Raw genomic sequence first — 25,556 nt, forward strand, 5'->3', positions numbered from 1 at the left:
CCTGGCTTTACTTTTTATTGTAGCTGTGTGGTGGTGAAAAAATAAGACTACCGTGGTAAGCAGGATAATATCCCCCCTCCCCCAGATGCCTACATGCTGATCTCTGGAACCTGTGACTGTGTTAGGCTATAGTACAAAGAGGAATTAAAAGTTGCTAATCAGTTTACCTTAAAATAGTGAGATTATCCTGGATTATCCAAATCGGTCCAGTGTAATCACAATGGTTCTCAAAAGTGGAAGAAGGAGGCTGAAGAGGAATTCAGAGTAATCCAATATGAAAAGGATTCAACCCACAGAGCTAAATAGAAAATGAGGGAAGTGGGCCATGAGCCAAGGAATGAGAGCAGCTTCTAAAAGCTACAAAATGCAAGGAAACAATGCATCCTCTTCAGAGCTTCCGGAAAGGAATCCAACTCTCCTGACCATTTCCTTTTAGCCTGGTGAGACCCATTTTAAGACTTCTAACCTAGAGAACTGTAAGATAATATATTTCTGTGGTTTTGTGGCAGTAAATTTGTGGGAAGTAATTACAGCAGCAATAGAAAACTGATACAACTAATACAGTTTGGAGACTGCAGTCTGGGCCTGGGCATTATTGCTTTTGCACTATTAGTACAAACGTCAAACCTAGTGAATGGCATATGTCTTATTATTATGAAAATAGTTTTGAACTTTTGAACCCCGTGAAAGAATACTGGGACTCCATCAAAAATCTGTGTACCACACTTTGGCATCACTTTAACTTTTCCTTTGTGCTTCCTCTGTGTCAACAACTTGACGAGGTACTAAGATGTAAAAAATTAAGGCACAGAACAATCTTAATGAAGATTCAGTTGTAGGGCTCCTGGGTGCCTTAGTCGGTTAAGCATCGGACTCTTGGCTTTGGTTCAGGCCATGATCTCATGGGTCATGGGATCCAGTGCCCTCCTCCCCCAGTGGGGAGGTGGCTTAAAGATTCTCTCCCTCTGTCCCTCCCCCCACTCATGTGAGCACACTTGTGCTCACTTGTGCTCGCTCTCTCTCTCTCTCACAAACAAAATCTTAAAAAGAAGATTCAGTTTAGTGGGTTGAGAGTTGTAAGCAAATCAGTGATTACAGATAGCACAGAATGACTGGTTCCCTAACTAGTATACTTAAGTAAAGAGACCTAAACCCTGTTTTCATGTGCTTTCAGTCTAGTGGGAGATATTACCAAAAAAATTACAAAATGCGAAGTGCTAGTAAGGAAATATTACCACTGATAGGATGAGGGAGAGATGTTTACATTCCCACTAGCAGATTAGGAGGGTTTTGGCTTCTCCACATCTTCTTGGATCCTTGTTACTGTCTGTCTTTTGATTATAGCCATTCCGGTGAATTGTGAAGTGGTATCTTTTGTGGTCTTAATTTGCATTTATCTAATAATGCTGAGCATCATTTAACTTGTTGGCCATTTGTATATCTTCCTTGAAGAAATGTCTATTCAAATTCTTTGCCATTTTTAAATTGAATTACCTGCCATTTTATTGTTGAGCTGTAATAGTTCTTTATAGATTCTGGGATGCTGTTCCCTTATCAGATATTTGATTCGCAAACATTTTCTCCCATGCTGTAGATTGTTGTTTCACTTTATTGATGGTGTCCTTTGAACCACAGATTTTTAATTTTTATGAAATCCTGTTTACCTATTTTTTTTTCTTTTGTTGATTATGTTTTGGTGTTTTATTTAAGAAACCATTGCCTAACCTAAGGTCAAGGAGAGTTTTACCAGTGATTTTTAAAAAAAATTTTCTATACTTCAGTGCTTATATTTAGGTGTTTGATCAATTTTGAGTTAATTTTTGTATATCTTGTGATGGAGGAGTCTGACAGTTCTTTTGCATGCTGGTATTCAGTTGTCTCACCAACATTTCTTGAAAAGACTTACCTTTACCTATTGAATTTTCTTGAAATTCTCATAAAAAATGAACTGGACATGTATGGGTTTATTACTGGACTATAAATTCTATTCCATTGATTATATATCTATCCTTAAGCCTATCCTATCACACAGCCTTGATTACTGAAATTCTGTAGTAAGCTTGGAAAAATGGGATATATGGGTTCTCTTTGTTTTTTTTCAAGATTGTTTTTGCTATTCTGGGTCCCTTGCATTTCCGTATGAATTTTAAGATCAGTTTGTTAATTTCTGCAAGATAAGTAGCTGAGATTTTGATAGATATTGCATTCATTCGGTACATTCATTTGAGAGGTATTGCCACTTTAACATTATTATATCTTTCTGGAGCACCTGGGTGGCTCAGCTGTTGGGCGTCTGCCTTCGGCTCAGGGCATGATCCCAGGGTCCTGGGGTCCAGGCCTTTGTTGGGCTCCCTGCTCAGCAGGAAGCCTACTTCTCCCTCTTACACTGCCCTTGCTTGTGTTCCCTCCCTCACTGTCTCTCTGTCAAATAAATAAATAAAATCTTTAAAAAAAAAATTATTATATTTTTCAGTCCATAAGACATGGACTTTTCATTTATTTAGGTCTAAGTCAGTTTTTTGAAACGAGGTTTTGTACTTCGAAATGAATGTCTTGTGCCCCTTTTGTTAAATTTTTCCAAAGTATTTCCTTCTACTTGATGCTGTTGTAAATGGAATTGTTCTCCTAACTTTTTCAAATTCATTTCACTTCAGTGCTAGCATATAGAAATACAGTTGATTTTCATTTATTAGTCAGATGTCTTCCAAACTTTGTTGAATGTATTTGTTAGCTCCAATACTTTTGATTTTTGGGTTTTTTTTTTTTTTTTTAATTCCTTAGGGTTTCTACGTACGAGATCACGTCATCTGTAAGTGAAGATAGTTTTACTTCTTCCCTTCAAATCTGGATGCCTTTTATTTACTTTTCTTGCCTAATTGCCCTGACTAGAACTTCCAGTACAGTGTTGAATAGAAGAGTTAAAAATGGATCTTCTTGTCTTATTCCTGATGTTAAGGGGAAAGCTTTCAGCCTTTTACCATTAAGTATAAGGTCAACTGAGGGTTCTAGTCCTCGTTTGTGGAGTGTTTTTCACTATGAAAGGGTACTGGATTCGACACATTCTTCTTTCCATCTATTGAGAGCATCATGTAGTTTTTGTTCTTTATTCTGTTAATAAAGTGTATTACATTGATTCATTTTCTTGTGTTGATTCAACCTTACATTCCTGTGATGAATCTTACTTAGTCGTGGTGTATAATTCTTTTCACATCTTGTTGGATTCAGTTGGCTCTATTTTGTTTAGTGTTTTTGCCTCTATATTCATAAGGGCTATTGGTTTATAGTTTTCTTGTAATGCTTTTGTCTAGTTTTGGTATCTGGGTAATACTGGCATGAGAGAATGAGTTGGGAAGTGTTCTCTCCTCTTCTGTTTTTCGGAAGAATTTGTGAAGGATTGATGTTAATTCTTCTTTAAATATTTGGTAGAATTCACCAATGAAACCACCTGGCCCTGGGCTTCTCATTGGGGTAAGGTTTCTGATTATTTTCGGTCTCTTTGTTATAGATCTATGCATAATTTTTTTTTTCTTAATTTTCAGTCATTTCAGTACTTGGTGTCTTTCTAGGAGTTTGTCTATTTTGTTTACATTATATAATTTAATGATATACAGTTGTTTATAGTATCCTTTTATAATCTATTTTTCTAATGTTAGTAATGTCCCCGCTTTCATTCCTAATTTTAATAATTTAAATCATTCCTCTTTTTGGGAGGGAGTCAGTCTAGCTAAAGGTTTGTTAACTTTGTTCACCTTTTCAAAGATTCAACTTTAGTTTCATTGATTTTTCTCTGTTGTTTTTCTCTTCTCTTTTTATTTACTCAAATCGAATCTTTATTGTTTCCTTCTGCTTGCTTTGTGTTTAGCTTGCTCTTTTTCTATTTTCTGAAGGTTGAGGGTTAAGGTATTGATTTTAGATCTTTTTCAATATAGGTTTTTAGTCTGTAGTTTTATTTTCTTGTGATGTATCCGTTTGGCTTTGTTAGGGTAATACCGCCATTATAGAAGGAGGAAGATTTCTTTCCTTTGTTTTCTGAAAGAGTCTGTGAAATGTTGTATTATTTCATTTTTTTTTTTTATTTCATAGAATCTACCATTGAAGCCTTTGGGACTTTGCTTTTCCTTGTGGGGAGATTTTGAATGATTATTTCATTGTCTTTACTTGTTTTAGGTCTATTCAATTTTCACATTACTTCTTAAGTCAGTTTTGGTCATTTATGTCTTTCTAAGAATGTGTCTATTTCATCTTTGTGTCTAATTTGTTAGCATAAAATTATTCATTGTGTTGTCTTACAATCCTTTTGATTTCTGTGGGTCAGTAGTGACATTTTCATTTGCTATTTTGGTAGTTTGTGTCTTTCTTCTTTCTTTAAAAAGATTTATTTATTTTAGAGAGAAAGAGAGTCTGCACGAGTGAGAGGAGGGGCAGAGGGAGAGGGAGAGAATCTTCAAGCAGACTCCCTGCTGATTGTGGAGCTTATGTGGGACTTGATGATCTCACAGCCCTGAGGTTATGACCTGAGCCGGAATCAAGAGTCAGTCATTTAACTCACTGAGCTACCCAGGTGCCCCTGTTTTTTGTTCTGTTTTGTTTTGTTTTTTAATTCTTGATCAGTCTTGGTAACAGTTGGCAATTTTATTGATCTTTTCAAAGAACCGACTTTTGACTTTATCTGTTGCTTTTCTCTTTTCTGTTTCACTTATTTTTGCTGTAGTCTTCTGTGTTGCCTTTCTACACTGCTTTTTTTTTTTTTTTTTTTTTTTTTTTTTTTCCGAGGTTTGAACTTGAGTAAGACATTTATAAAAACCTAGACAGGGGCAGTGTCCTCCCAAGCCCAGGTGCCATTAGGCACAGCACAAGAGACTTAAAACTCAACAGGGCGGAAGGCTGGACACTCAGGGTTTGGGAGTGTAGGCACCCCACATTTGGCTCAGGGATTTGGGGAGTAGAGTAAATAAAACCTACTTGGAAAAGAATTGGGTAAGAAAATTGCCTTCTGCAGGGGGAGGGACAGGAGAGCTAGGGCCAGGGGCAGGAGCATTTCACATCACTAACCTAACTTGGAAAACTGCAAGGGACCATCTTTAACTGGTCTTAAGAGGAAGGCCTGATGGATGATGGGAGAATCCACAGAAGGGAAAAGGAGAGTGCACGTGGCTGGGAGGGGGCAACAGCCCCTTCCTTTTTGGGCACAGAAGGCAGCCAGGACACCAGGTCCAGGCAGTGACCTCACAAGGGCAGCACAGTTTTTGCTGCTTACAGATCCCTCACTTGCCCTCACCCAGCTACTCATTCTGCTCACTGGCAGGTGTAGGGCACTCTCCTGCACCGAGGGAGTGGATGGCTCTGCAGCCTGGGGTCCTGCCTCTTCTGTGTCCCCTCCCTTGGAGGCAGCACTAGCCTCTACCCCCTTGGCCTGGGGCTCCTGGCTCTCAGGGGGGACAAACAGCCTTCCCTTCCTGGGCTGTGCCTTCCTCGCTGCAGGCACTGATTTCCCCCTGCACCTGCTCTTTGGCTGTGGATGAGGAAGCAGATGAATTATCCCCACCCTCCTTCCGATTTCTCTTGAAGGACAGTCCACTCAATTTGAAAGGCTTCTTGAAAGAGAATTTCTTCTTCTTTTTGGGGGTCTTCTTGGCTGGGGCATCCCCCTTGACTTCAGCACCCTGGCTAGGCGGTGCTGGCTTGATGGCATCGCCAGTAGCCCCTGCCGCCTCCTCTGTTCTGTTCACAGGGGGCCACTACCCTTCACCCTTGGGGTATAAGTCTCCATTGCTTTTCACCTGGCCATTCTCCTGTCCTTTGGCCTTAGCTGAGGAATGCCTGCTGCCTCCTTGGTGGTAACGTTGCCCCATGGAGCTCTGGAGCTCTGGCTGCCCATGATGGGGGGTCTTCTGGGGTTCCCAGAGCCACCCTAGGCTCGAGCCACAGGGGATAGTTGTGCCAGGTGGGCCTGGTCGGCGGATGGGTGGGGCTCGCACCTGAGGGGGAAGGGGATGGGGTAGGGAGGAAACGAGCTGCACCCCCTCCGGCACTAGCGCCAACCCGCAAGCTGAGCCTGCCCACGCTGCAGTGCCCTATACACTGCTTTCTGTGTATCCCATAAAATGTGACATGTTGTGTTTTGACCATCATTCAGTAACAAATTTTTTTAATCCCTGTGATTTCTTTTTTGACTTATTTAGAAGTGTATTCTTTAACTTCCAAATGTTGAGGATTTTCCAAGATTTCTTTCATTTATTGATTTCTAATTCTGTTCTACTCAAAGAACATACTTTTTATGATCTTATTTAAAATTTATTGAGACTTATTTTATGACCTGGTATGTGGTCTATTTTAGAAAATATTTTTTGGCATTTGAAAAAAATGTGTATTGTGCCATCATCGCACGGCTATATGAGAGTTATGTTGAATAGGTGAATAATATTTTCTAATACTCTTGCTGATTTTCTCTTCTATCAGTTTTTGATAGGAGACTATTCAAATATCCAACTAACACATTCACATTTGCTCTATGTATGTAATTATTTGACCTAAGGAATACATGACTAGCTTGTTCCTCTCTGGTATCCATTGCACATTTTCTCAACCTTAGCCAAGAATATGTCTGCCCCAATTATGACCATGACCTTGGACTAATGGAGCTGTTTCCTCTCCCTGCTTGCTGATTTCTAAGATCCTCACTTCCACTGAAACACTGTTGGAGGTGAGCATAACCCGCCACTAAAGTTCAAGTTACCCCCTTTGACCTCAGCAAAGATGTTTCCAAGTCTTTTTTTTTTTTTTTTTTTTTCAGATTTTATTTATTCCTTTGAGAGAGAGTACAAGCAAGGGCAGCAGCAGGCAGAGGGAGAGGGAGAAGTGGGCTCCCTGCTGAGCAGGGGGCCTGATGCGGGGCTTGATTCTACAACCCTGAAGGCAGACACTTAACCAACTGAGCCACCCAGGTGCCCCCAGATGTTTCCAGTCTTAATGATGTTCCCCACCCTGGAAGAACCTCTGTACTGACTGAATTGGTGGTTGATGTTGATGAGAGAGGCCAGACCAGAATGTGACAGGGTCCGAGTGTTCTTATCTGAAGTTTAACAGTCTTCCAAATAAGCATGCTTCTCAAATTGTTATATCCCTTTGGTCAATTTCTAGAGCACTGAAATGATTGTATTTGTTAATTTTGTCTGGCTCTTTAGTTTCTTTTTGAAGAATATTTGCTGTTTGCACTCAGCCGTAGCTGGAAGTCCTACTTCTGGTTTTGTATTATGTATACATTGTTTTTCTTTTTTTTTTTTTTAAAGATTTTATTTATTTATGTGACAGAGAGACAGCCAGCGAGAGAGGGAACACAGCAGGGGAGTGGGAGAGGAAGAAGCAGGCTCCCAGCCGAGGAGCCCGATGTGGGACTTGATCCGGAAACGCCGGGATCACGCCCTGAGCCGAAGGCAGACGCTTAACGACTGCGCTACCCAGGCGCCCCTATACATTGTTTTTCTTTACTCTCTGACAGTGATGGAAAATTTACATGTTCTATTAATTACTTTTGTGTCTGTTTTTCTTGGGGTAAATTTTGTTTTATATTGATCTCCAGTGTGGAAACAAAAAGAAGATGTTCTTCAGATGCCCAGTGGTTCTTGGCTGTGCATTCATACGAGAAAAGAGAAATTCAGGTATGCTGGAAGTCAGCTAAAGGCCTGAATGAGGGCAGCTTTTCACTGGGGGCATCCATACCCATACTGCCTTTCCTCGTTTTCCAGACTGTTAATTCATTTCTTCAAACACAGCACTTATCCCATCTACTTATTTTTTTTTTTCTTATTCACAGTCAGATATTTAACTATGAAAGACAAAGTACATAGTTGCTTGTACAAAAAGGTAGGAGAGGGAAATTCAGGGTATTTTAGCTTCACTTCTTTCTCCACGTTTCTGTCAGGGATATCAGGTCATTCCTTTAACTGCAGCACACGTTCTAGAGTTTGACTTTTCCTACTGTCTTTTTTCCATGAATGCTCTTCCATCTGTTACTTTGTGTACATTTGTAATGGTGACTTTCTCAGTCTCTTCATTGTAATGGTTTAAAAATCCTCTCCCCCAACCGACACATACCTTTACTATCTTTTAAGGGCGCCTCTGGTGGAGGGGGGAGGGAAAATGCATGCTGATCGATCTTCCTAACCAAAAATAATGTCCACATATGTTAAAATTTTTTTAAAGTAAACTCTACCCCAACGTGGAACTCAAACTCAGAACCCCAATATCAAGAGTCGCACGCTTCACGGATGGAGCCAGGTGGCACCCCATGTCCACATATTTTTAAACAGTTGCAATAGAATGCATGCATGCTCTCTTGGGTCCTGTTTTCACTTCACCATTTCAGCATTTTCTGCATTGCTGTAAGTCTTTGTAATTACTGTTTGTAGTGGTACATGAGCACATTTTTGAAGAAGCAGTTTGTTGTGTTTTCATGATTACAGTGGTTATTACATTTTAGTTACTACCTCCTCTTTCTTTACCCTTTTTCCATCCTTGCCATCATGCCATTTACCTTTCCTCAGGTAACCAATGATAACAACATTGACAGTTTGTGAAGCAGGAAATCTTTGGAGCAGACCGGCATCATCATCAAAAAGGCGATTTCAGTTATTCATGGGTTTTCCAAGAAACCCTGTGATTTTAGCTATGAAGTGTGGATGACATGGTGTATCTCTCTAGTGGCATCCTAGCTTGGCATCTTCATCTTAGTTCTTGGGTGGAACTGAGCCATTTCTCCCTTTATAATTCCTGTTTCCCCTTTGTTCAAGTTCAGTTCCCAGAATGGCCAAGTTGACTATGAGGGTATTTCTGATGAAATAACGACTAGAAGTCGGTTTGAGTTAGTGGATGTTAGTAACATGTACGCGCTTGCGTATTAACCACAAGAGAAAGGCAAGAAGTCTGAGGACAATCAAGAAATGTCAAAAGAGGGGCGCCTGGGTGGCGCAGTCATTGGGCGTCTGCCTTCGGCTCAGGGCGTGATCCCGGCGATCTGGGATCAAGCCCCACATTGGGCTCCTCTGCTGGGAGCTTGCTTCTTCCTCTCCCACTCCCCCTGCTTGTGTTCCCTCTCCCGCTGGCTGTCTCTCTGTCAAATAAATAAATAAAATCTTAAAAAAAAAAAAAAAAAGAAATGTCAAAAGAAATATTTGGAAGCTTCTTCATAGTGGTTTTCTAGTCAATGGAGGCCTAACCAAGAGATCAGTTTTGCTGATTAAAGATAACAAGAGTCTTTTCTATTAAATAATTCATTTATTGTTTAACTTTTTTCTTTTTGTAAGACAACATAAAGAATTAAAAGCATAGGTTTTGAAACAAAGAAGTAAAACTCTATTTGTACATGATGTAAAACTAAAGAAAAAATATAAGAATAAGAGTTTGGCAAATATCCTGGATAAGAATATCAGTATACAAAAATTATACAAATACATATTTAAACAAAAAATTAAAATGCTTTTACAAAGAGATACTGTTTATGCTAACATCGAAAATATGAAGTCCCTAGGAATACATCTAACATAACAACAGATATGTGAAACTCCCATGGGGAACATAGTAAGGCATGATTGTGTGACAATAAGAACTCAGTAAGTGGAATGATACACCACACGCATAGCTTGCAAAACTCAACGTTTTACAGATGCTCAATTTAATCAACACGGTCTCAAATTCCTGTCGCATTTTGATGGTGAAGGGGGAATACTTGGCAGTAGATTCTAAAATTATATGGAAAGACAAAGGGCCAGTCGTCAAGAATAGCAAGAGTGTACTGTGATGGAGGGAAAGACAAATAGACTGGCGAAAGTGTAGTCCATGGCTCCACAGTATTGGTGGCATTACCTAAAAGCTTCTTAGAAATACAGAATCCCAGGCTCCAACCACTGATCAACTAGAAATAGATCAGACTAAAATAGAATCAACTAAATAGAATCAGAATCTATTTTAACCAGATAATCCAGAAGAGTGAGAAAAAAACTGGTTTTAGTAAACTATCCTGGAAACTAAACTGGTAACTAAACAGGAAAAAAGGAATTGTATCGAAAGGCATTGCTTGTTTTATGTGCTGCATCCCTCCTTTACTGTGTATAATCTACATTTATTCAGGAACGTTGGAAAAATCGGTGGAAAGGAAAGGAATGTTTTGAATGTATATTTTCCTAGGTGCCTCAGTTATTCATGTGCCTATAATCTATGGATCATCTTGTTAATAAGCTTTTCTTAGATACCCCAACTTTAGCATGTCTTTATATATTTCCAGCAACTCTCGACTCATGCCTGTATGTCAGAACTTAATGATAGCACTGTCACTACCAATGTAGACAAGTAATGTGACTATACCCCCTCCATTGTGACAGTGTTAAGTTTTATCTAATTATTTTATAGGTATATTTTGTATCTGTTGGGGAAAAAAACTCAGCTGAAGATAATAAAGAGCAGCTCTTTTACTGACCACTTGGAAGGAAATAATTTTCCACTTATTTGGCATTAGAAGACCAGCTCATTCTTTGAGTCTTCTGAAACAAAATTAGGTAAGAAATGTTTTTCTTCATATTTTGAATAATTTGTTCTCTGCCTGCTTGGTCTCCTTGAAGGCTTCTATAATTCTATGCCTTTGGCCTCCAAGAGAAATACAGTTAGCATTTTCCTTGAGGAAGTTACTGTGCCAGCCAGCTGTCAGCCTTGTGATGGACCTGATCTCCACTGTCAGGGGAAGCACAATTCAATTTTAAACTAAGTCTTCTGCACAACAGTGCAGCAGGGCTGCCAGCATCTCTTTTTATGTACCTTTCTTTGAAATTCTGCCTTCTACCCAAACAGTATAGTTTTATTTTTAAATCCTTTGTGTGAGATAAAACCACCACTAACCGACTTTGCTTGTCTTTAGTTAAAAATCAATGAATCGAATGAAATAATCTGTAAGTATTTCTGCTCCTCTTTCTCATTTCTAGAAAATAAAGTACCCCTGCTTGTTTAACTTATGACTTGTCTAAACATGTTGAAAGCATTGACTATAAGGCATAACATTCAGACTCTGAAAGGGAACTGTGACAAGTTCAGTCTAAAGGGAAAAGAGGAATAATTTATAGAAGGTGCTGCGGATAATGATGCCAGCCAGTTATTTTAAAATGCATCCATCTCACCTTTTAATGAATTAGATTTGTCAACAGCAGATGTTTTATGCACCACTTCTAATCAAGTGGCATGCTAGGAATGCAGCGCTTTGAGGTTGGCTTCTTCAAAGCTTTAGGAGTATCTTCAATTCAAAGATTTTTTTTAAATAACAGATATTAAAAAGTATATTTAAATAATATTAAGGTTGTGACACAAACACCAAATGACAAAATTCAGGAGTTTCAAAGCAGACACTGACATGCCATCACTGTATTCGCACAGAAACTGTTTTTTTTAAAATTAGGAGTGCAACAGACTCATTCGGGGATTGCGTGTCATTTTAACTTTAAATTCTCTTGTTGTTTTGGTTGGTGTCACAACCTTAACATCAGCTTTTCAAATAGGTTTCTACATTTCCTTTGGTTGGGTCATTAAAAAATGCATATGATAAATCTAAGAGGCAGAAATAGGTCACACTGAAGTGGAATTCCTTGCTTCTGTGCTGTGGAAAGACAGGTAATACCTGCCCCGTGAGCGGAAAAGTTAGCTCAGGCATTTTCGTAAATTTCTGGTTTTTCAGGAATTTGATTCAGACCAGTATTCACCGAAGCAACAAGACATGAGATATTGATGTAATTCTGTTCATAACCTGTTCTTCTTGTGCCTCTCATCCTAACCATTGGATCATGTTGTTTATCACCTCTCTAGATGTTGAAAATCACAATTCCCATGCTTGATATTTTTTTCACTAAAAGTACAAGTTAACCCTGATGGTTATTTCATTTGAACAATCCTTGTTCAGTGTACTTGAGTATATGTAAAGCCTGCCTTAAAACTTCATGTGGTAGTCCTTTATAAAACACTTCCATGCAGATTTTCAGGGGTGGGGGGCGCGAAATCTTCTTTTTTTAAAGTAAACTTGTTACAGAAAGTAAAATGTAAAGTAAAATCTGATATGTTGTGTTGTGTGTTAAAAAATGTTCTCGTACCCCACCACTCATTAAAGGAGCAACCAGGAGCATTCTGCAGGGAAATAGCAAAAGGAGAAAGAGGAGGGAAACAGTAATCTATTCACCCACATTCCTCTCCTTTCCAGGATTCTTAACTGTCGTGATCTCACAGCTCAGGTCTGCAATGTCTATGCTGAATCTAGTTTTGTTTTTGTTTTTGTTTTTCTTTAAGATTTTATTTATTTATTTGACAGAGAGAGAGAGAGAGAGAGAGAGAGAGAGCATGTGAGCATGAGCAGGGAGGAGGGGAAAGGGAGAAACAGGCTCCCTGTTCATGACCTGGGCCGAAGGCAGACACATAGCTGACTGAGCCACCCCAGTGGCCCTATGCAGAATCTAGTTTTAATTTAGAAAAATAAACATATTAGAATCTGTCCCATAGTTGTCTTTATCATCACCTCTGTTAGAGATACGAAAGATTAAAAGAGAAGCAAATTACCTATTGATCTTTTCTTGCTGACTCAAAGATACTGAGGAACCTAAAATACCCATGTCTCATCTCCTCCTTGATTGAACCACCAGGTTTTACCCTTTCTGGTTTTTATCAGTGACTGAGCAAATATTAATCTTTGTTTTTTAGTGTACTGCACTCCATTCCCTCTATCTTTATTTTTCAAGAGTGTTGAATTTTAGAAATTTTTAATAGTTTTCACTTGAGATGATGCTATGAAATTTTATCTTCACTTCTAGTCCGAACTTTACTTTTCCTACCCACTGGACCCTCCCATATCACATCATTATTAAATCATCACAATTCCGACAAGTAATATTCTTTCTAAGCCCATTTTCAACAGCAAGAGGGAATTATGCTGCATTGTGTAGTGGTTTGAAAATGTGTATATTTGTGAAGGTTTGGGCTAAATCCTTTAAATTCATTTAAACTATACTAGTGCCTTATTTGAACAACTTTTTTTTCCCCCCAGGATAACAAATGGCCCCCACCTTTTTTTTTGGTTTTATTTTCAAGTAATCTCTACACCCCAGTTGGGGCTCAAACTCAAAAGCCCAATATCAAGAGTTGCATGCTCCACCAACTGAACCAGCCAGCCACTCCTAAGCAGATTTTTAAAAATATGATTATTGTTCATACTAATACTAGTTATGATTTCGATTTGATAAAAATGAAAAGTTTTAAACAAAAATGGCTGTTTCAAAATTCAGAGGAAGCTATTCAAATAAATGAATTAGAGCTCACTGTATACCTGCGATATAAAAAAGGTTTCTGGCATAGAAACAAAATATTCTTTTTAAATATTATAGGCCAAGCCAGCTTCATGCAAATTCATTTAGAGCAGTTTCAGATTTATGTATTTAATAAAGCTGGGTAGTGGATCTAACTTACGTATTTTATGTCCTTCGATGTACAGTGATGTTCTAGTGACTGCCTGGGAAAGAATGATGAAATTTTATTTAGTGTTCCCGCTGTATCACTCAGTTCTATAAGTGACTTTCTAATGGGTTACAATATATGCTTTTAATAGTTTTCTGTAATATTAAGTGTTAATATTTATCGAGTGCTTTCTATATGCCAGCAACTATTGTACATATTATCTATGGATTTTCTCGTGTAATCCTCATAACAACACTTTAATTATATCGCTATTTTACAGATGTGGTAGAGGCTCACAAGAAGGTTGCAAAACTAGTAAGTAATGGAGCTAGAAGTCACACACCAGCAGTGCGACTCCAAAGCTTGCATACCAAACCCTCACTACCCAAAATGTGGTCCCTGGGCCACAGGGACCCATTACCTGGGAACTTGTTTAGAAATGTAAAATCTCAGGCTCCACCCCAGACCTACTGAAAATCTACACTTACGACAAGATTCCTAGGTTATTGGTTCATTACATTTGAGAGCATGGTTCTCTCCTGCCCTTATATACAGAATAAATTTTTTAAACTGATTTCTATTTTTTTCTACAGTGTCACACTGAATTCTCATGTTTGTGCTATTTGGGGTATTCCTATCATATATAAAGTGTATTATAATGAGATCTGATAAGTAAATATGAGCAGGGATCCCATGTAGACCTAAGTTATCTTGAAATCAGTTGTGTAAAGAATAGGGGGAGGGGCATGTAGGTGGCTCAGTCAGTTAAGCATCCAACTCTTTTTTTTTTTAAGATTTTATTTATTTGTCAGAGAGAGAGGGAGAGAGCACACAAGCAGGGATAGCGGCAGGCAGAGGGGGAAGCAGGCTCCCTGCTGAGCAGGGAGCCGGATGTGGGACTCGATCCTAGGACCCTGGAATCATGACCTGAGCCAAAGGCAGATGCTTTACCAACTGAGCCATTCAGACATCCAAGCATCCAACTCTTGATTTTGGCTCAGGTCATGATCCCACTTTTGTGAGACGGAGCCCCATGTCAGACTCCAGCTCCAGCTGGGCATGAAGCCTGCTTAAGATTCTCTTTCTCCCTCTCTCTCTCTCTCTCCCTCTCAAAAGAAAGAAAGAAAAGAAAGAAAGAACAGTGTGGGAAACATTCCAGAGTGTAAACAGCAGAGTCTTTCTTCCCACAAAGCAGCTAACTTTTTCAAGGCCTGAGACTTTCTTACGATCACTTTGTAAAATACTGAGTACAAACTCTAGAGACTGGCTGCCTATTTCAGCTCCTATTTCTAGTTTCGTGGGACCTCAGAAAAGCTAACAGCTCGCTGCACCTCAGCTTCATCACTGGGGAAGTTAGGGCTACATGGTACTTCACAAGATTACTGTCAAGATGAAATGAGTAAGCCATGCAGAGAGTCTAGAACAGAGCCTGATATGAGAGAGGCAAGTGAATAAATGTTAGCTTCTATAGTTTATTGTTGTTAGCTATCATTTCCATCTTAGAATAGGATAGATTCATATCTCATACTTCTTGGTTATCAAGTGTTAATAAATTGACAAATATTTTTGTTAGCAGAACTCACCACATGAAGCGATATCTTTGCTGTTAAGAGTTCAAACCATAAACTTCAGTATTTGTATTTTTCTGAAAAGTGTCTCACTGAAGTACTTCCTGCCTGTGAGTTCTGCTAAATGCCAGTTAATTGTGATACTTAACCAGTTAAGTCAAGTAAAATCAGTTAAAAATCAAAATGAAATGTGTTAATATATTGAATTTTTAAATATATGTGCTTTTAAACTGAATAAAGATAACGATTATAAGCCCATTTGGCTATCCACTTTCATAAGTAATACAGAAAAATTAAGTGGATAAAGAATGTTTGTTTAAAGACTAAATGCTCCAGAAGCTTCTTTGTTTCCTTCTGGGTGAACGTAATTTTGATATTAATCATTATAGTCTTTAGGGGAAGTACTCACTTAACAACTTTTCAAGAATATATCTAATGTGTGAAGTGAGATTGCATGTTCCTGGAAAGTAAGTATCATTTTGAAAGCTGATTTGTGAAAGGCACTGAGATAAAAATAGTTGGTGAAAAGAATGCCCTGGGAAACTTCTAAATTGCCAATTCTAAGACCCACACCTGGAGAATTCTCTTCACTAGGCCTGGGATGAGGCCCAGGTATTTGAATTTTTAACATTGGGTAGGGTAATTCTGCTTCAATTAATCTTGAACTAGACTTTGAGAAACATTGCAGTAAAGGCAAAAACATGAATTTGATGCTATTTTTTTTTTTTCCAATTTCTTTATCTTCATTGGTCTTTCTCCCTACCCTATCTTGGTCCCATGCCAGTCCTTAGTTTTTTTTTTTGTTTTTTTTTTTACCCTTTCTCAAAAAACATCTCTTCCAGATTTATTAGTCATGTTTTTGCGGATGGCTCTACATAATCCTCATAGGTGTGTCTTTTTAATCTAAAAATCTTTAAGCCAAAATGCAGGTGCTTAAATCAATTTAGAGGCTGTGGGTGCATTAAAAAGTAAATCAGAAAGAAGAAAGAAAAAGGAATAGAGTAGAATAGGAAATATCAAAGTAATCGTTAAGGATAAGCAATGTTTCATGAAACTTGTAAGATAGGTGTGTGCACACATACGCATGAGATTAGAATGCACTTTTTAACCTGTGGATCATAATCCAAAAATTTTGAAAGATACTGTCTGAATCCTGGTCTTTTTAACTTCAGTGTGACATTACAAGCAATACGTTTTCTCATGCATTCCCCTCGTATATTGCCTCCTATTCTGGACATTTCCATTTGTATAATAGAGTCAAAATCATCTGTGTAAAACTGCATTTGCCATGCCTTCTTATCACCATTTACCTCCTATATTTTAAAAAAATCTATTCATAACTGTCATCCAGATTAAAGTTTCAGAATTTCCTTTGTAATAATTAGCTCTTTCTACATAAACTGTCATGTAGCCTCATCTCACTACCTTGTTCTGTCCTTAGGCCCTAACCAGCAAAAGACTTTATGGAGACCACACTACTAACCCACTCTTCAGTTGGCTTCTCAAAGGCTAGCATGGACATGCACTGGATGATATCTAGGCTTCTGTGTGTGTGTGTGTGTGTGTGTGTGTGTGTGTGTGTAGCAAAGCAAGGTTTATTGAGCAATAGCAGAATGATAGTACAAAGTTCCCGAGTAGGGAGGGGACCCAAGAGGGTTGCCCCACTGGATGATATCTCTAACAGCCTTCAGCAAGACTGTTGGAACCTCTGATGATGCCCATCTCTTTTTCTTAGCCACTGTCATAATTGGTTTTTCCTGCACTGAGTTTTATTAAGCCCCAGGAAGACCCACACCTTGGCTTTTACTCTTTGCTAGCTTTTAATGACACATCCACAAGTTGCCTTTCTTTTAGGGTGACTTTATAATTTTCACATTGTCCTGTTTGGTTTCTCTGATGACTTGGGTCTAAAATCCAAGCCTGTTTATACCTGGGATATGTAACACCTGCCTGGTTTTCTCTCAACTGTAGTTGCCTGCTTCATTCAATAATCGCAAGCAGTGTATACTCTGGAAAGTCATTTCAAAAGCCATCTTTCTTTTTCTTGTGCCTCATCCTCTTCCTATTCATCATCACCTCATGTGGATTAATTAACTGTCCTGATTGATCTTCCTACCTCCGTTATCTCAAGCCTTCTTAACACTCTGTTTGAAAAACTTTTATACAACATTAGTTAATTATTGCCTTAGTAAAACAAACACAAAAACAAAAAATTCTGACTCACTGTTTTGTATAGGATAAAAATCCAAATATTTTCTTTCTAGAGGAAAAAAGGCCTTGGCATACCTATCTGGCCATAGCATACGTCTTCAGTTTTTTTATTTGATTTAAGTAAGCTCTAGGCCCAACATTATGCTTGAACTAACAACCTTAAGATTAAGAGTTGAATGCTGAGCCAACCAAGCGCCCCATATGTCTTCAGTTTTATCTTTCACTATTTGCATCCATGAGTTTTCTACTCTGGCTCCCCCAAACAGTCGCATTTATGCTCTAGGGATGTTCTCATCATTTTAATTACCAGGGCCCACTGTTGGTGGTGGTTCATGAACCTGGAGCAGGTAGCTGTAGCTGGGGTTTAGGAGTGGGATCCCAGTACATACAAAGAAATCTCAAGATGGGGACCTAATTATATTACTGGTAATAAGCAAGTTAGTAAGAGCCCAGGTTGTGGAAGAGGATAGAAATAAGCAGGAGCCAAACTCATTTTTCACTTCTCAAGCTACTGTCTGGCTGAGGCTTCCTATGTCCTCTCTTCACTAGTTGTTGGATCATTCCCAGAATAAGAGAAGGCTTGAACCTATGTATAGTGAGAGATTAAATGTCTTAAACTGTGGGGCCTGTGAAGCTATGGATTTTGGAAGATCACTGGCTCCCACCTTTTTTAATGCCTTCATCTTCCTTTTTCTGGGTGGCTTGACTGCTCTAGCTCCATCTGCCTCGAAGGAACTTCCCACTGCAGGATTCTAGGTCATTCGTTACTTGTACTACTCAGTTAAAACTAAATTAGATGATGTCTTGTAATATTTTTTGTATTTTTTAAATTTGTTTTTGCTTTTTGCGTAAAAATTAAAATATGCTCATTATAAGAAGTTCAAATAAATATAGGAAGTTAAGAAGAGTAAAAATTTCCTTATTCCCTGTCCCATTTTAGTTCCACTGCCCACAGATTAGCAGTAATAGTTTGTTGAATTTCCTTCCTGATAATTTGGGATGGTTTGTTTGTTTCAAAAGTATTTTACTGTATCATGGTGTATATATATTCTACAACTTATTTTTTTAATTAAATAATACAGTTCTCTGGAAGTCTTTTCACGTCATGCTATACAGAGCTGGCTTATCATTTTTATGTATACATAAGGTCCATTTTATTTGTTATATTTTTATTTAAAATATTACATATTCTGGGGCACCTGGGTGGCACAGCGGTTAAGCGTCTGCCTTCGGCTCAGGGCGTGATCCCAGCGTTATGGGATCGAGCCCCACATCAGGCTCCTCCGCTAGGAGCCTGCTTCTTCCTCTCCCACTCCCCCTGCTTGTGTTCCCTCTCTCGCTGGCTGTCTCTATCTCTGTCAAATAAATAAATAAAAATAAATAAATAAAATATTACATATTCTGATATCATATCATGTATCCAGTTTGCCCAAGATAGTCTCATGTTCTGCCTTTTGTCATATTTCCTCTGGCTTAGCATTTGTCTCAGATTTTTCATTTTTTATTTTTATTTATTTATTTTTTTAAAGATTTTATTTATTTATTCAACAGAGATAGAGACAGCCAGCAAGAGAGGGAACACAAGCAGGGGGAGTGGGAGAGGAAGAAGCAGGCTCATAGCGGAAGAGCCTGATGTGGGGCTCGATCCCATAACGCCGGGATCACGCCCTGAGCCAAGGCAGATGCTTAACCGCTGTGCCACCCAGGCGCCCCTATTTTTATTTTTTAAAGATTTTATTTATATATTAGAGAGCGAGGGAGCGTGAGCAAGCACCAGCAGGGGAAGGGAGAGGGAGAAGCAGACTCCCCGCTGAGGAGGGAGCCGGATGATGGGCTTGATCCAAGGACCCTGGGATCATGACCTGAGCTGAAGGCAGATGCTTAACTGACTGAGCCACCCAGGTGCCCCTCAGATTTTTCATTTTTGAATGAAGTATTACTTAATAGTTGCAAGTCATTAAACCAAGCATAGTTTTAGGAAGACCTCCATTCTGACATCATGTCAAATGAGATGCCAGTGTAGTAAACAGAATTCTCATTTTAACATATGGTTAAATTGGCAATAGCCCATTTCCCTTTTCCAGATCCTATCCGGAAATAGTAATAGCTAACACATCTTTTTCAAGGGCAGCATGAGGGTGTTGATAAAGTGAGTGTGCTCTGATGTGAGCACTTAGGTATAGCTAACTTTTTCAGGTCTTGGGTGATGCTGGTGGCAGAAGTACTTCATGCTGCTACCTCTGCTCGCCACTTACTGTGTCAGCCCCTTGTGCTGTGCCTGGGACCTTGCCCTTGGCCTGCACAACATTTCCCAGCCTTTGTTCAGTCTCGCAATAGAGCGAATGAAGTTGGAACTCTATTACTATGAGGTCTTTGTCATGCATTATAAATCCACAACTACTTGTTTATTGTTGGGTAACACACACACAGAGCACTGAATTTCCTTTGACTTGCTGAAATGAATTAATGTGTAACTCACACAATGGGGGCTATAATGACATCATTGATCACATGAAAATAAGAAGACCTCTATCTGTTGAAGAATCATCAACATCTCTTGCACGGTCATATTTTAAGATTGTGCCTGAAAAAGCTACATTTAATACTTAGGTACAAAAGGTACATTTATATACCACTCTGTGAAGGTTTCTTTTCATTAGATCAGGTGGCTGCTCTAAATTAATTTCTCTCGTTTGCGGTTATGAGTTTTCTTGTTCATATATGAAAGGTGAATCAATAGCTGTTACTATATCAGCTCCATTAATAGAACTTTATCAGCAGTTACATAATGGCAGTTTTACATCAGTATCCTTGGATACTTCTAATAAAAAAATGAATTAATTCCAATAATGGTGTAAGTTTCATGTCTAATTTATGGAATCAAAGTAAAGCATTTAGAAGTTCATTCTGTAAAAGGTAAAATACTTGTCATTGTGAATACTATTATAAATTGAATTCCAAACTGTAGCATGATAAAGTTTTTTAGTCTTGGTGATATTAAAAATGTGTTGTGGTGGAACATAACATCATAAAAATTTTTAAGTAGAACCTATGAAGAGAATTATACTTGGGATATGTTGTGGTGACGTGGTAATTCATAATTACACCCCCAAAATCTGCAAAATCTACCAATCTAAATAGGAAATGTACTTTTCAAAAAGTATAAATATTTATACGTACACAAGATAAACAGCCTTAACTTTTTATGATTAGACTGCTTTTGAAGAAAACAGAAGTAACTTAAGCATGTTAGTATATACTTTTTCTTTCTGTATTTTAGAAATGTTTGAAACATTGAAGAATTATTGTACTTTATAAATTGACTTTAAGTGCCTATTATATATTTTTTTTAAGATTTTATTTATTTATTAGAGCACAGGACAGTGAGCACAAGCAGGGGGAAGGGCAGAGGGAGCGGGAGAAGCAGACTCCCTCCTAAGCAGGAAGCCCAACTTGGGGCTTGATCCCCGGACCCAGAGATCATGACCTGAGCCAAAGGCAGACGCTTAACTGACTGAGCCACCCAGGCACCTGATATTAAATACTCTTGTAAAATTATCCTCTAAAATTTTTGTTGTACTTTCTTCAGAATTGGTTAGAAATCTTTAATGAAAGTGTTCAACAAATAGTAGGCAAAAAATAAATAAAAATGATTTTATGTGAAGAAGCATTTAGGGAACCAAATTATTGAAAACAAAGCTCACATATAGGAAAACCTTGAAAATGTATCCCCGTGAAATTAAAGGGGAAACTGAACAAATTAAATGATGAGAACTCAAATAGTGTACAAGATTTAGTTGTAAATATTTGGTGAGTTTTTTTTTTTAATTTCAGAAATTTAATTTATAAGTATTTGAGTTTTGTCTTTTTTTAAATTATTGGTCCAAAAAAGGCACTCTGCACAGAGGCAAAAAAACAAAAACTACTACTTTTAAGAATATTTAGGTTAAACATTCATGTATTTTATTATTAAACATTAAAATTGAGGATATTCTTCTTTTAGCAAAATTTGCTATGAACTGAATAAACTCACCAAGTAACTTAACACCTAAGGAAGATGATATAGGTGTCAGCAATTTAAAATTTACTCACCCTTGGGGCGCCTGGGGGGCTCAGATGGTTAAGTGGCCAGCTCTTGGTTTTGGCTAGGTCATGATCTCAGGGTAGTGGAATCAAGCCCATGTAGGGTTCCGCACCCTGTGAGGAGTCTGCTTGAGGATTCTCTCTCTCCGTCTGCCCCTCCCCCCACCTGCTTGCTTGTGCGCTCTCTCTCAAATAAATAAATCTTAAAAAAAAGTCAGTGTTAATAAAAAAGTAAGATTTACTAACTCTAAAATGCAATTTGGAAAAATATAAAAATAATACAATCATAAAAAAATACTTTTCTCAGAAAAATATCTGACAGATACAACTAAGAAATTGTTTAAAATATATGAAAATGGGGGGCACCCAGGTGGCTCAGTCAGTTAGGCATTGATTCTTGATTTTCACTCAGGTTATGATCTCAGGCTAAATTGGAATCAAGCCCCCAGTCGGGCTCTGTGCTCGGTCAGGAGTCTGCTTGAGATTCTCTCTCTCTCTCTCTCTCTCCCTCTCCCTCTGCTCCCCTCAACACGTGCACTCTCTCTCTCTCTTTCTCTAAAATAAATAAATCTTTTAAAAAGCTTATAAAAATGAATTGTATATTTTTAATATTGAAATAATATAGGCTTTTTTTTCTTTAAGATTTTATTTATTCATTTGTCCGAGAGAGAGCACAAGCAGGGGAAGGGGCAGGCAGAGGGAGAAGCAGGCTCCCCACTGAGCAAGGAGCTCAATGCAGAACTCGATTCCAGGGCTGACCTTAGCCGAAGGCAGACACTTAACCGACTGAGCCACCCAGGTGTCCTGTAGGCTTTTTACTTTAATGAGCACAGATATAAGAATTTTTTTGAAAGAATGTTATTTTTGAAAACTGTTTTTGTTTGTAGGTCCACAGATAAAACCATTTAATTGGTTAATAAAATTTGAAAAATGATATAATTTTAGTTACTTTCACTACCTTTTTTTCCTAAAAAAAATATGCTGGTTTGGGTGATCCCCTCCTTGCCAAATTTCCCTCTGCAGATTAACTCCTTCATCTGATTTTTCTTTTCTTAAGAGTATGACTTTTCTCCCAGTCCTGTAGACTTAAAGTCTTGCTATAAACACCAATTCCTGTCTCTGTTTTACAAAGATCATTCTGGTGGTAGGATAGAAAATGAAGTAGAAGGGGATGACGGAGTTTGAACCTACACAGGAGCAATAGGAAACGGATATAAGAAATAACAGAAAAGACTGATCGTTTGGCTATGAGATTAGTAAGAGAATGTTAAAATGCGGAAGATGACTCCCACTCAGTGACATGAATACCTGAGTTGATAGTGCTGCTGTTAGGGACCTCAAGAAAGGAAGTTTCAGAGAGGAGATGGTAAGATTGTCTGGGACATGTTGAGTTTGGGGTGCCTGTGGAACATCCAAGAGATGGAGTTGGATAGTTAGAACTGGTGCTCCAACACACACGTTGTAGCAGAAGACATGGATGTGGATTAATCTGTCCAGTCCAAAGACCAAGAGGAAGAGAAAGAAAAGGAGCTGGTAAAGGAAACAGCTGTGGTGTCCAAGATAGAGTTGGGGGAGAAACGGTGCTCTAATAGTCAACGGATTGGCCTTTGGAGAAGGGAGAACCCAGAATTAGTGTCAAGTGTTAACAGGTTGGAGGGAAGACTTGACATTTGGCCATCGTGAGGTTCTAATAGCTGTAGGAGGAGTTTAGGCCTTGCTGAGATGGGAAATGTTCCCAGAAATAGTTTACCATTTGAAACTTTCAGACTTAATTGTAATAAACTTCCAAGATATAATAGTCTTTAATACGGTTTTACACTGTAGCTTTTATTCTAATACTTTTCTACAAACTTAGTATCATTATTTCTTTTTACCATGACTTTTTGTTGAAGTTTTACTTTGTACGTGGGCACATTGATTAGTATAGAGTGGACTTTTTAATATCTTGTCAAGAACATCAGTTTTATTAAATAATTCGATACATAGACCTGTTCTAGAAATTTGACTATCCATTGAGTCAGCCCAAAACAATTTAAAAATCTCTTTTTATTTTATTCTTAGAACCTGTTTCTCAGTGGTATCCATGGATAAAATTTTAACTTTCTTACATTTTATTTTTACTTGCTAGCTTTTTCTTTTTAAAATTTTATCAAGCACGTATTCTGAGGGCGCCTGTCTGGCTCAGTTAGTGGAGTGCATGATGCTTGATCTCGGGGTTGTGAGTTCAAGCCTTATATTGGGAATGGAGCCTATTTAAAAAAAAAAAAAGAATGTATTCTGTATGTTTAGACTTCATTTGGTGATTAAACCATCTAATTTAAGTTGTTTTCCTTCTGCAATGTATGCCTTCACGTTATGTCTTACGTGTTCATTTTGATCCTTCAGCTTGGTATATGATTTATCTTTTAGTAGAAAAATGCTGGGTTCTTTTATCACAATTACAGTCATTGGTCTGATAATCCTGTGAGTCAATCTACACAAAACAAGAAGCTCATATCAAGCTCCTGGCAGGTTTAGTTAAAATTAAAATGCATGCTCAACTGTAGAGATTGTCAAGTGTGGAAATAATATTTGTCCAGCTGGACAGCTTTCTTTTGTAGTTGCTAAATGAAAGTTGAGATTCTGTCTGCTCTTTGAAAGCTTCTGTGTCATGAAGGTAATTTGGACTGTTTGTGGTTTGACAGGGATTATTAAAATCAGATGAAGTGAAGGGAAGCAAGTGTGAGAAAGCAAAATTGACACTGACACTCTCTATTATTTGCAGCTTGGATCATGATGACTATGTTGATATGATAGATTCACTGTTGAGATATGTTAAGCAGCAAATAAAGTAAAAAGCAAGTATAGTGATGGATTTTCAGATTTAACATGAAGAAAGCCTATATTTATTTTCATTGATTGCTTTTTAAATAGATTTTTAGGTCATTTCATATGAATTTACTTTAACCAACAACAAATTTTCCTTCTATTAAACTATAGAATTAAAAAATATACTGCAAAGGCAATAAAATGGAAGAGTAAGTATTAGGGAAATAGATCACATGATTAAAATAATAGAATTTTAAAATCAGAAACGACCTTAAAGATTTTTATCTAATTTCCTTTTTTCATAAATGCTGGAAAGAGTTTTAAAGTAGCACATTTAAATTTTATTCGATAGCTTAAATGTTAAATCTTGATTTTTCCCTAGTGTATTTTCTTACCTCTCCACAATCTTTTTAAAAATGGTTTAAGTTGTTAAGAAGCATTTGAAAATGGTTTAAGCCACAATTGTAGTTATCTTTTTTGTTTAAAGATAATACACAAATTATGTTATACTTAGATGTGGCCTATAAATAATACTATGGACACTGATGAAGTAAATGCCTTCCATAAATAGCATTTTCTACTGAAAACATCCTAGTAGAGGGAGTTACCATTTCAAGTTGTTAATCTAGGACAGTTATGGTAGAAACATATAGCTAAATATGAAGAACTATGTATATAAAGCAAAGTAAAAAGCCTGGAGTTGTCCTATGCATTGTGGAAAACCTTCAGTGGTAATTAAGCAGGGTAGTGAATGATCCAATTTGGTTTATAAAACAAGAAGTTTAATGCTAATATGCAAGTTGGACACAAACTCAGTATCCTGCAGTTCAGTTTAATTCACTTCTGACAATACCTATAGTTAGCACAGACCCCACAAGTTAATGGCTCAGTCCCACAAGACGGCCCCCACGTCAGATGAGAGCCTCAAATGGTATCTCCAGGGGATGTCTACTTCTGCCCAGCTGACTACAAATTTGAGGGTTCCCACAGCCCCCTACTCAGGTTTAATAAGTCATTAGAATGACTCACAGAACTCAGGAAAATGCTGTAGTTCTGGTTACAGTATTTTTAGAAATGATACAACTCAGGAATGGCCAAATGGAAGAGATTCATAGGACAAAGTAGGGTGGGAGGTAGGGGGAGACAAGGAGCAATAACCAAATATGTATTTCTTATTAAACCACAAGGTGTGAGGTTTAGAGGCCAGATAGGAGGTTTTTCCATTTTTTTTTTTTTCATCAAGAAATGTCAGATTTAAGACACTGAAAGCACACAGAGGAAAAAGTCAAATTTGAGAGCATTTGGTTACCGTTTAATATATTAGGGAAGAGAAAAGGTCAGAGAATTTGGTGATCATTTAAGACAGAGGTCAGCAAACTTTTTCTCTTAAGGGCCAGATAGTAAATATTTTAG

General features: G+C 37.9%; 2 protein-coding genes and 1 pseudogene across 3 annotated transcripts in view; 1 reads left to right on the plus strand and 2 right to left on the minus strand.

The window, feature by feature from the left end:
• SLF1 (SMC5/6 complex localization factor 1) overlaps positions 1 to 292 on the minus strand; it is a 79,018-nt gene extending 78,726 nt beyond the window's left edge. Inside the window, exon 1 of the mRNA XM_045796277.2 lies at positions 168 to 292. The gene's annotated coding sequence lies outside the window, so the exon portion shown is untranslated. The remainder of the gene's footprint in view (positions 1 to 167) is intronic.
• The window catches only part of KIAA0825 (KIAA0825 ortholog), a 375,816-nt gene that overhangs the window by 7,728 nt on the left and 342,532 nt on the right, over positions 1 to 25,556 (plus strand). For both annotated transcript variants that reach the window (XM_045796269.2, XM_045796272.2), the window contains exon 2: positions 10,405 to 10,550. The gene's annotated coding sequence lies outside the window, so the exon portion shown is untranslated. The remainder of the gene's footprint in view (positions 1 to 10,404; positions 10,551 to 25,556) is intronic.
• LOC123791468 (MARCKS-related protein pseudogene) lies at positions 5,283 to 5,878 on the minus strand (annotated as a pseudogene).

This window comes from Ursus americanus, chromosome 5, assembly GCF_024610735.1.
Source record: "Ursus americanus isolate L20-20 chromosome 5, mUrsAme1.1.p, whole genome shotgun sequence".
Classification (NCBI taxonomy): domain Eukaryota; kingdom Metazoa; phylum Chordata; class Mammalia; order Carnivora; family Ursidae; genus Ursus; species Ursus americanus.